Genomic DNA, 12,803 nt, shown 5'->3' with positions numbered 1-12,803 from the left:
GTTTTCAGTGTATAGATTTTTCACCTCTTTGGTTAGATTGATTCCTAGGTATTTTATGGTTTTTGGTGCAATTGTAAATGGGATCCATTCCTTGATTTCTCTTCCTGTTGCTTCATTGTTGGTGTATAGGAATGCAACCGATTTCTGTGCATTGATTTTATATCCTGCAACTTTGTTGAATTCATGAATCAGTTCTAACAGTTTTTTGGTGGAATCTTTTGGGTTTTCCATATAGAGTATCATGTCATCTGTGAAGAGTAAAAGTTTTACCTCCTCCTAGCTGATTTGGATGCCTTTTATTTCTTCGTGTTGTCTGACTGCAGAGGCTAAGCCTTCCAATACTATGTTGAATAACAGTGGTGAGAGTGGACACCCTGTCTTGTTCCTGACCTTAGGGGGAAAGGTCTTAGTTTTTCCCCATTGAGGATGATATTAGTGTTGGGTCTTTCATATATGGCTTTTATGATTTTGAGGTATGATCCTTCTAGCCCTACTTTCTTGAGGATTTTTATCAAGAAAGGATGCCGTATTTTGTCAAATGCTTTCTCTGCATCTATTGAGAGATCATATGGTTCTTTCCCCTTCTTTTATTGATGTGATGAATCACATTGATGGTTTTGCAGATATTGAACCAGCCCTGCATCCCAGGTATAAATTCCACTTGGTCGTGGTGAATAATTTTTTTAATGTATTGTTGGATCCAGTTGGCTAATATCTTGTTGAGAATTTTTGCATCCATGTTCATCAGGGACATTGGTCTATAGTTCTCCTTTATGGTGGGGTCTCTTTCTGGTTTTGCAATCAAGGTAATAGTGGCTTCATAGAAAGAGTTTGGAAGTTTTCCTTCCATTTCTATTTTTTGGAACAGCTTCAAGAGAATAGGTGTTAACTCCTCCTTAAATGTTTGGTAGAATTCCCCTGGAAAGCCATCTGGCCCTGGACTTTTGTTTTTTGGGAGATTTTTGATTACTAATTCGATTTCTTTACTGGTTATGGTCTGTTCAAATTTTCTATTTCTTCCTGTTTCAGTTTTGGTAGTGTATATGTTTCTAGGAATTTGTCCATTTCTTCCAGATTGACCATTTTATTGGCATATATGCTCATAATATTCTCTTATTATTGTTTTTATTTCTGCTTTGTTGGTTGTGATCTCTCCTCTTTCATTCTTGATTTTATTTATTTGGGTCCTTTCCTTTTTTTTTTTTTTAAATCAAATTGGCTAGCGGTTTATCAATTTTGTTAATTCTTTCAAAGAACCAGCTTCTGGTTTCATTGACTTGTTCTACTGGTTTTTTTTTTTGTTTTTTGTTTTTTTTTTTTTTGGTTTTAATAGCATTAATTTCTGCTCTAATCTTTATTATTTCCTGTCTTCTGCTGTTTTTGGGTTTATTTGCTGTTCTTTTTCCAGTTCTTTAAGGCGTAAGGCTAGGTTGTGTACCTGGGATCTTTCTTCCTTCTTTAGGAAGGCCTGGATTGCTATATACTTTCCTCTTATGACCACCTTTCCTGCATCCCAGAGGTTTTGGGTTGTGGTGTTATCATTTTAATTGGCTTCCATGAACTTTTTAATTTCCTCTTTAACTTCTTGGTTAGCCCATTCATTCTTTAGTAAGATGTTGTTTGGTCTCCAAATATTTGTTACCTTTCCTAATTTTTTTCTTGTGGTTGATTTCGAGTTTCAGAGCATTGTGGTCTGAAAATATGCCCGGTATGATCTCAATCTTTTTGTACTTGTTGACGGCCAATTTGTGTCCCAGTATGTGGTCTATTCTGGAGAACGTTCCATGTGCACTGGAGAAGAATGTATATTCAGCTGCTTTAGGATGAAATGTTCTGAATATATCTGTTAAGTCCATCTGGCCCAGTGTGTCATTCAAAGCCTTTGTTTCATTGTTGATTTTTTGATTAGATGATCTGTCCATTGCTGTGAGTGGGGTGTTGAAGTCCCCTATGATTATGGTATTATTATCAATGAGTTTCTTTATGTTTGTGATTAATTGATTTATATATTTGGGTCCTGCCACATTTGGCGCATAAATGTTTACAACTGTTAGGTCTTCTTGGTGGATAGACCCCTTAATTATGATATAATGCCCTTCATCTCTTGATACAGTCTTTATTTTAAAGTTTAGATTGTCTGATATAAGTATGGCTACTCTGGATTTCTTTTGTTGACCATTAGCATGATAGATGGTTCTCTATCCCCTTGCTTTCAATCTGAAGGTGTCTTTAGGTCTAAAGTGGGTGTCTTGTAAACAGCATATAGATGGATCCGGTTTTCTTATCAATTCCATTACCTTATACTTTTGATTGGGGCATTTAGTCCATTGACGTTTAGAGTGGTACTGAAAGATATGAATTTATTACCTTATGTCTCTTGTAGAGTTGGAGTTTCCGGTGGTGTTCTCTGGTCCTTTCTAGTCTTTGTTGCTTTTGGTCTTTATTTATTATTTTTTTCATCTTTTGTCCTCTCAGAAAGTCCCCCTTAAAATTTCTCACAGGGCTGGTTGGTGGTCACAAACTCCTTTAATTTTTGCTAATTTTTATCTCTCCTTCTATTTTAAATGGCAGCCTTGCTGGATAAAGAATTCTTGGCTGCATATTTTTCTGATTCAGCACATTGAATATATCCTGCCACTCCTTTCTGGCCTGCTAAATTTCTGTGAATAGGTCTGCTGCAAATGTGATCTGTCTTCCCTTGTAGGTTAAGGACATTTTTTCTCTTGCTGCTTTCATGATTCTCACCTTGCCTGAGTATTTTGTGAATTTGACTCTGATATGCCTTGTTGATGGTCGGTTTTTGTTGAATCTAATGGGAGTCCTCTGTGCTTCCTGGATTTTGATGTCTGTGTCTTTCCTCAGGTTAGGAGAGTTTTCTGCTATGATTTGCTCACATAACCCTTCTACCCCTATTTCTCTCCCTTCCTCTTCTGGGACCCCTATGATTCTGATGTTCCTTTTTAATGAGTCACTGATTTCTCTAATTCTTAAATCATGCTCTTGTGCCTTAATCTCTCTTTTTTTCTGCTTCATTATTCTCCATAAGTTTGTCCTCTATATCACTGATTCTCTGTTCTGCCTCATCCATCCTTGCCACCATGGCATCCATTCAAGATTGGAGCTCAGTTATAGCATTTTTAATTTCATCCTGACTAGCTTTTACTTCTTTTATCTCCACAGAAAGGGTTTCTAATCTATTTTTGACTCCAGCTAGTATTCTTATTATCATGATTCTAAATTCTGGTTTAGACATCTTGCTTGTATCTGTGTTGGTTAAGTCCCTGGCTGTCATTTCTTCCTGCTCTTTCTTTTGGGGTGAATTCCTTCATTTTGTCATTTTGAAGGGAGAAAGGGAATTAATGAGGTAAAAAAATTAAAATAACAAAAATTAAAATAAAAATATTAAAATCAAAAAAGGAGAAAAACCTCACACGCAAAAAAAAAAAAAAGAAAAATCGAATAAATGATGTTAGATCCTAGGTGTGTTTTGCTCTCGGTGTTGAAAGTGGCTTGATAGATTAGAAAAAAAAGGGGAAAGAGAAGAAAAAAAAAAAAAGGAAATCGTTAGAAAATTTGAAAAAAATGAATACACTGAAGTAGACTAAAATGAAATGATAGAAGTAAAATAGAAATGAAAAATTTACACAAGAGTAAACAATAAGTAGAAAAAAATGAAAGAAAAATATTTTTTAAAATATTTTTTAATGTTTATTTATTGAGAGACAGAGGGAGACAGAGCATGAGTGTGGGAGGGGCAGAGTGAGGGGGAGACACAATCTGAAGGAGGCTCCAGGCTCCGAGCTGTCAACACAGAGCCTGATGCGGGGCTTGAACTCATGAACTGTGAGATCATGACCTCAGCTGAAGTTGGTCGCTTAACCAACTGAGCCACCCAGGCACCCCAAGAAAAATATTTTTAATAAAAGTTGAAAATAAAAGTGAATTTTTTCTTTTTCTGTATTCAAGAAAAAGAAAAATGAAAAAGAGAAAAAAGAAAAAAGAAAAAAAAAAGAAAGAAAATTGAATAGATGGACCAGCGAACAGACTGAAATAAGACTCAAATTACTTCGTTTTCCCCTAGAAGTCAAACTATGAAGCGCCTCTAGTCCATAAAATAAGTAGGTGGAGAGCCGTGTTCCTGAAGAGCGAGGTTGGCCCAGATGGGCGGGCCTTAGGGTAACGGCTCCGTTCTCCACTAGATGGCGCTGCTTAGCTTCCTGGGGTGGGTAGTTGTGGCGCTTGTAGGTGCGTATGCGCATGCGCGGGAATGGTGACAATGGAGTAACCCAGCTACCCGGTCTCGTGTCGGAATCCTGCTCTCCCCGATCGGCAATCGCGCACCCATCCTTTGTCTTCGGCTTCTGTCTACTCCCCGCTTTTACACTGTCCGTGACCAAACGGCACCTCCCTCCTGGGTTTTGTCTCAGATGTGGCCGTTTTTCCCAACCCGTTATTTCTGAGGGACTGTGGCTTTGATCCGTTCTGCCCGTCTGCGGAAGGGTCTCACTGAGCCACGTCTGGGTGCTGGCCGCACCCGGGAACGTTCGTGGGACCATGCTGCTGCCAACGCCCAGAGACTGAGGCCGAGTGCCAGCCCACTCCAGAGAAAGTTCGCGAGATAGTGTAGCAGCAGCGTTTTGGGGATTATGGAAAATCACAACACGCGTCTGGCACCAGGCTTCACCCTTAATGACATTGTTCCAGCACCAGCGAATGTGGTTGTTCTCCCGGGTCCACTGGCGCCTTGCCTTTGGGGACCCACACAGCTTCTACCAGGTGTCCTCCCAGCAGGGGAACTGCCTCTCCCCGTGTGGCCTGAAGACCCCCGGACTCCACTCTGCTCCTGGGGATTCGCCCTTCCCACCCGAGCACCGCCAGGTATGGAGCTGTGGCATTTTAGCCTCTGTGCTCCCTCTGTTTACAGTCTTAATGGAATTTAAACCCTCTCCTCTCTCCTTTCTCCTTTTTGCCTTTTTAGTTCAGTCCCTGTGGCTGTTTCCACTTTTCCACTTTCTCTCCAGCTGCTTTTGGGGGGGGGGTGCTTTGCCTGTATTCCCTCCCCCCATCTCTATCCTCTCTCCTCATGTAAAAGTGGCTCCCTGCCCTCTGTGGCTCTGTACTCCACTTCACCTTTCCGCGCCGTGTACCTGCTGAGTTCTGTGGTTCAGGTTGTGCAGATTGTTGTGTTAATCCTCAGATCCGTTTTCTAGGTGTGCAGGATGGTTTAGTGTTGGTCTGGCTGCATTTCAAGGACGTGAGACACAAAAAACTTCCATGCTGTTCCGCCATCTTGGCTCCTCCCCCCCCCGGGGGATATATTTTTTTTCATGTTATGGGAACCACATCCTTCTTTGCTTGATTGTCGACTGTCGGCCTCAGCTTTCCTACTGTCCTGAGATAATTTATTGAGTCATAAAACTAATGAAGGCAGCACCAAGATTGCACCCCACACCCCAAAATCAGCGCTCTTCCCGCTGTGAGTCAGCATCCCGCCATTGCTTCCACTCCTTCTGTGCCTGGTCCTTAGATGCTCGAGGACACGGGGCCTGGGAAAAGCATCGTTCCATTCTTTCTTCATTTACTACAAAATAGTTTTTTGAACCTCTACTTCAAGCATAGCTTTTCCAAGAAAGTTAATCTTTAAAAGGTGGGAAATAATTTTTAAGGATAAGATGAGGTAATTTTGTGGCAGTATCTATCTTATAAGCTCCAAAGAACCAATGTCTGACATTTTAGCATAATATATTCTGAAAGCCAGTAGAATGGAGGGTGTGAATAAAATCCTTAGAAGTGGGTGAAAAGAATTCTCAAGTGGACTTTAGAGGAACAAATGTAAGTGTAACCCAAACAGAGGTGCAGAAAATGCTAATTTTCCTTTCCTCATTTTAGGAAATGGTCAGAGAAGACCCTGTGATGATTGGGACTTGAGCTAGGCTCAGAATTCAGGCTGGGACTTAGAAAGGCAGGGGAAGCAGGTGCCCAGGTGGCTCAGTCAGTTACTCACCCAACTTTGGCTCAAGTCATGATCTCACGGTTCAAGAGTTTGAGCCCCTCATTGGGCTCTCTGCTGTCAGCACAGAGACTGCTTGGGGTTCTCTCTCTCTCACTCTCTGTCCTCCTCCCTCTTCTTGCATTCTCTCTCTCCTCTCTCTCAAAAATAAGTAAACATTAAAAAAAAAGAAGGAAAGGCAGGGAAGAAGAGAGGAGACATTCCTGATTGAGGAACAGTAAGAGAGCATTCCAGAGACTACCACATGGACAGTGTATCTAGGGGACAGCACTGGAACACAGTTGGGCCAGAGTAGATAGTTGAACTTTGAGAACAAGAGATGGGTGAGAAGAGGTGGGGCAGGGTCTCACTGGAGGAAGCTCCCCATACCAGGCCAAGGAGTTTGGTCCTCAAGTGATGGCTAACAGATAGCCCTTAAAGCTTGGGGGTTGAGGAGCGACCCTACAGAAGTGGAGCTTCATGTGGCCAGCCTCCATCTGGCCGTGGAGCTTACGATGGAATGGAAGGAGAGGGGTTATCTGTTAGGAGCCCAGTTGCTCGGTCTAGGAGTGAGGTGACCAGAGCCTGCTGCCCTTAGCAGATCCTGTTGGAATGAAAAGGCCATCAAGAGGACACAAGACAAAGCAGGAAAAGGAGGACGCAGCAACTGCCTCAATTTGGTAGCCGAAGAGAGGGTTTGGGAGGTAAAGTGCAAATGACCTCAAATCTGAGCGACTGGGTGAATGGTGGTTTATTAACCGAAACAAGGAAGTCACAAGGTGGCCCTGATTTTGGAGGGGGAGTAATAAAATCCCAAACGAGGGATTTTGAATTTTAATTTTATACTAGAACATCCATGTGGACGGGTCTCATAGGCAGTGCAAGGTGAAACGCTCAGGAGAAAGATCAATCCTGTAAATGAAGGTGTGGGCAGTATTCCCCATGAACGGTGATGGATTTGCAAGAATAAACATGCTTTCCGAGTGTGGAAGTTTGAACACCACTGCCATCTTTAAAAAAAAAATATCTCCAAGGGAAATGTATTTTGTATACCAGCTCATTTATAGACAAGGTCAAAATGAGGGCCAAACAAGACCCCGGACACTTTTGAAAGTTGCTACGCTCACCTCACTTTCTAGCCTAGAGCTCGGGCCCCTCTGCCACGTCCAGTCCTGCAGGGTGTCCGGGGGTTTCCCAGCCAACGTGAGGCTTGGTCCAAGCCTCGGGATTTGTGTAAACAGGCTTTCTCCCGGGAGATGGGGGAGGTGGGAGAGAGGCCCGAATCTTGACTTGGTGCAGGGAAGGAAAAGCACGTTGGAATCAACAGAAGTGGGGCTTTTAAAAACAGCACGTGTGCCTCCAATTTTAATATGCCCTCCGTCTCATGAGGATCACTGCCTGAGCTGCTGTTCGGAGCTGAGAGCAGGATGTGTCCGAGGTGTGGGGCAGGATGAAGACGCAAGACCGAGGGGGCTGAGCAGGGAGGGCTGGGGAGGGAAGCAGACAAGGAGCTGGAGGAAGAAGATCAGAGAAGTCGGGGGACTCTGAGAGGAAGCCAGAGGGAGAGCCTCCGAGGGGAGGACTTTCACAAAGGAGGCTGTGGCGAGAGGGTTGAGGCCGGGCAGAGAGAGGAGGGGACTGAGGCTTTGTCATGGTGGAAAAACCTTTGGATTGACTGCCCCACTGTGGTTATGCAACCGCCTCAAAATTCACTCTTTTGAGGATGAGATGCATTATACATAATTTATTTTAGGAATGGGTTACACAGGAGTCAGTCCTAAAGGCAGTGAAGGCATTTCACTGGGAAGCGGTTAGTTTAATGACAACGTGGAGCTGGGTTTTCAATGAGCAGAAAAAAAAAAAAATCAATGGGACAAAAATGAACTATTTTCCATTCATTGATTTTGTTGCCCTTCAGAGTCACATCAGAGGCACTCGGTTACTTTTGACACTTTTTGGGCTCCTCATGGGAGCCCTGTCAACACTGAGGGCGACTCAGAAACATGAGGGGCTGGGACTTCTCCCCGGTCAGTCTCCAGGCAAATGGGTGAATTGGCCACTGACCTCATTTTTGAGGAGAAAGTGGCTCTCCCAAGGGACCACCGGCCCCCCAGCATCCCTGACTCTGCCGCTCTGCCTGCTGAGCCCCGCCGAGCATGTTTCTGCTGGCACTCCCAGGCGCTGGGTGGCCCCGGGTCCCTGGAGAGTCCTGCTCCTTGCTCTCAGGAGTCCTCACTGTACTACCTGGGGACTCCTCTTGCCCATTGGCTCCCTCGCCTAAGGCTTGCAGTGGCCAGTCCACAGTTTTCTCCTTCTTCTTCAGTCTATTGTCTTTCTCAGGGACTTGGGCAAATCAAGACCTTGTGTGACCTCCTTCCCTTCTCTTCGTCTTTACCTGTGCATCTCTGCGCCATGTTCCAGAGGGCATACCGACTGCAAAACTGGCCTCCAGTCTTCTCTTTCTTGTGGCTGTGTCCCCTGCAATGTGAATTTGTGCCTCCTCCAGTCGGGCGGTGAAGGGGCCCCTGCTCCCTGGGAATGGGAGATGGCCTTGTGACTTGCTTAGCCCAAGAGCGTAGGGCACAAGTGATGGGGTGCCTGCTCCAGACTAGCCCTCAAGAACTCTCATGGCCCCTGCTATCTCTCACTACCTGAGAATAGGCCCGGGCTAGCCTGCTGGGAGATGGGGGGCCACGGAGTGGGACAGCTGAGGTGCCCAGCAGAGTGATCTTAGGCCAGCCAAGCTCCTAGCCTACTGAGCAGCTGGCTGCAGATATGTGAGCAAACCTAGCTGATGTCAGCCAAGCCCTGGTCCAGAAAACGGGATGGACCAGCCTACATGTACACCTGTAATCCAAATTAAGTGTAATGCTTTAAGTCACTGTGTTGGGAGGTGACTTGTTACATGGCATGGCTAACTGATGCAGAGCATCAGTGATATTGGGGCCGATCTGTTCTCAGTCTCCTCCTTGTCCATCTCTGGAGGATCCCGGCTTTCTCCCTTCTTTGTTTGTAAAGAGCCTTTCCCTGACTGGCTGCCTCCTCTGCACATGCTTCCAGTGGACGCAACTTCCTCATTTCTTCATTTCTTCTCTCTGTTGCTGAATTTGGGGAGGGAGCCATGGTTTCTGCTGTCAGGTTCTCCCTCTGCTCTCCAGCAAGCAGGCCTTTGTCCCCAGAGTCATCCTGAGGACTTTTCTCAAAAAGGCGCCCCCAAGAGCCATTGACCAGGCCACTTGTTCTCCAGAGGATCTCTCAACGTTAGAGTCAGGGTTCGAAGGCCTCTCTGTGGCCACGGGTGCTGTTTGTCACACTCCCGTGGCCTCTGCTGCACCACCTTCTCTTCTCTTGTGTCCCTTTTCTCTGGCCATGCCTCTTTCAGTCTGACCAGCCTGCACCATCCACTTCTGTAACTGCAGACATCTCCAATTTTCTATCACATGCTTCTACTTTGCAATTTAATTTACTTTAAGCAAATGACTCACACACACAATCTCAAGTCCTGGCCTTAAATCCAATCCTATCATTTTTAAAGGTCTAATTTGACACTTTCACTTTGCTGTCTGGCTGTCACCTCCGACTCAGCATTTCTGAAGATGCTCTTGCCTCCTCCTTTATAACCACACCCCTTCATTATTTCTACCACTGTCCCCACCGTTTTCCTTACCAGCCGAGCTCCATGTCTTTGATTACTCCCTGCTTTTAGGCCCCATGTCTAACCTCTGTGGAGGCACACAGTTTATCTGCCCCCAAGTCATCACGGCCACTTCTCTCATTCAGGCAGTCGTGATTTCTTGTCTAACTATCACAGAAGCCGTCCGATGCCTCTCCTACATCTAGTCTCTTCACCAGCAGCTCACCCTGACACCCAGATCAGATTATCTACCTACACCATTTCTTTTCTTATGATGATGACGATGATGATGTTGATGTAGATGTGTCCCTAGAGGAGGAGACCCCTATTAAACAAGTCAAGAGGCTAGCATCCCAGAAGCAGACAGGTGTTGCCAAGAAAAAAAAGGTGGAAAAAGAAGAGGAGGCAGTGAGACCCAGCCTTAAAGACAAGAGTCCTGTGAAAAAGGCCAAACCCACACTCAAACCTAAAAAGCCAGGATCCAAGAAATGAGGAGCCAGGAGTGGCCTGGCTGCAGTGACGGAGGGAGAGCCAGCTAGAACACCATACAGAGTGGCCTTCTTGTGGGTGTGCTGCAACCCCATGTTCCCCCCACCCAGCGTCTCTCCCTCTGAGTCTGAATGTGATGGAGCTGTTGGGGGCAACACAAGGGGCCCACACTCCAACTATCAAGTTTTGGCAGGACCTGGAGGGAAGAGCCCTGACCTCAGAGCCCCAGTAAAGTTTGCTTTGCCGGGAAAAAAAAAAGGTTCTGTGCCAGAACCTTCCATGGCTCCTATTTTTTTTTCTCCAGCTGGTTTGCCACGACATTTCCTTGGAGAGCTATGTAGAACTGGGCTATTGGAGCACCCTACCTGGGGTGGTGGTGCAGGAAGACATAAGCCGTCCCAGCTCCTCTTCTATACAGGGTCAGGTTCTGAAACCTTCTTCCTGTTAGACTATCCCTGGAAGCTGAATGATGAAGGCCTTCGTGGTGATCTCTGAGCTACAGACCCTTGTCCCTCCTAGGATGTCCTTCTATGATAATGAGGCCCCTACACCCTGGGCCCTCCACATGTTCACTTCATCTGGACTCTTGTCTAATTTCTGACTTTCCCTGTAATCTGCCTGGACAGTAAGTGGATCTCTGTAGCCCTTAAGATCTAGATCCACTCTCCTCCAGGGACCAGTGCACGCTCTGTGGAATTGCAACGCTTACATCAAGACGGCCCCCCTTCTGGGGCGTGTAAATTCTCATTGTTGCCTCAGCCGTGAATGCCCGCCTCTGTGGAATGAGCTCATTTTATGGATCATCACATTGTCCCATGGCATCAGCTGCTTCTCTCTGCCCCACATTGACCCAGCTTGGAAATGTGTCTGTTTTCTTTGATTCATGATCTTTGAGCATAGAGCAGACTTTGATATCAATTTGGAAGGGGAATATGAAGGTGGTTATTTGTACTGCAGCAATCCACATCTTCAAATTAAACACTAGATATTTCTGTTCTGAAAAGCTTTCTGGCCATCTGTTCCTAAGGCTGTTTTGAAGGCAAGTTTGCCTTTATATAGCACCCATGTTCACCCCTCACTCCAGGTTGGCCCCCTGGACCTTGAACCCTTCTTGCTCTGTTTATGCAGAGCCAGATAGAAGATAATAGAGGAGGAAGCACCTCCTCCCCACCCCTCCCTCCAGTTTATCCATATCCATCAGACGCTCAGCAAAACTGAGAGCTTTTATTTAACCAGCCACATCCTCCTTAGAAAGCTATCTGGTCTAAATATCCTCCTGTGTCCTCTCTCTCTCTCACTCCTCAGTTCTTCCCTAGGTACGGGGGCATACTCTGCTCCTTCCAGCCCCTTCCACGTTAATCCTATTCCTGATCATTCCAGCCTGGCTACCACTATGGCTCTGAAAATCATCTGCTGACTGGATTCCTCAAGGCTGTCAATTGTGAGAATGTTCTGGAAGTTCAAAACTTCTATGTACACCTGAGAATTTGGCCTCCTGAACCTCTTCCTGTTCTTGAGTCTTGCATATTTCTGAGGCAAGTTTGCTGGTAGAGGGGAACAGGCCTTCTTATCCATGGGCATAGTTCATTCAGATTAATTTACTGCAGGTTGACAGCAACTTGGCCCCCTGCCTCTGATACTTAATATGCTCTGTCCCTAGCAATGGGCTTGGAACGTGAGCTCTCACCTCTGTGTCTCGGACAGTGATTTTCCCTGCAAGGTGCAGTGGTTTAGGTTCTTTAGGGTCCTGAGAACTTAGTGAACAGGCTTCTTTCAGACTGTTCCTATGACATAAGCCTATATATTTATCTTGGGTTCAAAACAGCCGTTTACTTGGATGAGCTCATTTGAAAAATGGCTGCCACTTTTTGGAAGGCAAGTGACACTTTCCCCGTTCACTGAGGGTACTATATCATATAGAATGAAAGCCAATGGGGTCTGAAGGGTTTCCCTGCTTAAAAGATCATTGGCTTTATAAGAATTTCTGGCTGCTTAAGTTTAGAAACTGATGGTGGTATTGCAAAGTGGGGGCTTAACAAATTGCACAGTGGAGTATGAGCTATATGTCTAACCTAGACCATATGTCTAGCCTCTGCCCATATTTGGGAGTCAATGATGTGGGCCATGAGGCCCTCCTTTCTCTTCCCTGGTTCATGGTAAAAGGTCGTATACACAGCTAGCCTGCTGTCTTCCCATGCTTTCCACACTATGAAAAGTTGGAGGCCTTCCTTCTCCCAGACCTTCATGTGTGGCTTTGTATTTTGTGATGTGTTTGCCTTTTTTTTTTTTAATGTGTTTGCCTTTTAGAGTCTTGATGTTCAATCATGGATCTAAGAAAGGGTTGTCAATGGGTGAGAAGGAGGCAGGCACCGAGAGTTTCCTGTCTCTTCGAAGATAGCCAGTTATCCAATGAAGTGAAGAGAAATGGTCTCCGAAGTCAGGGACTGTGTGATCCATCAGAGGCAGTGACACTAACACAGGGGATATGTTCCTCTCTTCGCGTCACTCATTCAGTAAAACAGCACCAGGTGCCTGAGCACACAGGGCCCAAGGAGAAAGAGGCCTTACCCTCAGTGGGTTTGTGTGTGATGGGGACACAGGGATGCCAGGGGATCCTTACCATACAAGGTGGCGAGCATGGTGACCATGCCCACTGTGCCTGGTTGGAGTCTCTAGGGAGAATTCATAGGA

The sequence above is a fragment of the Panthera leo genome, chromosome F3 (genome assembly GCF_018350215.1).
Source record: "Panthera leo isolate Ple1 chromosome F3, P.leo_Ple1_pat1.1, whole genome shotgun sequence".
NCBI classification, from domain to species: Eukaryota; Metazoa; Chordata; class Mammalia; order Carnivora; family Felidae; genus Panthera; species Panthera leo.
Note: the sequence above shows the minus strand (reverse complement) of the source record.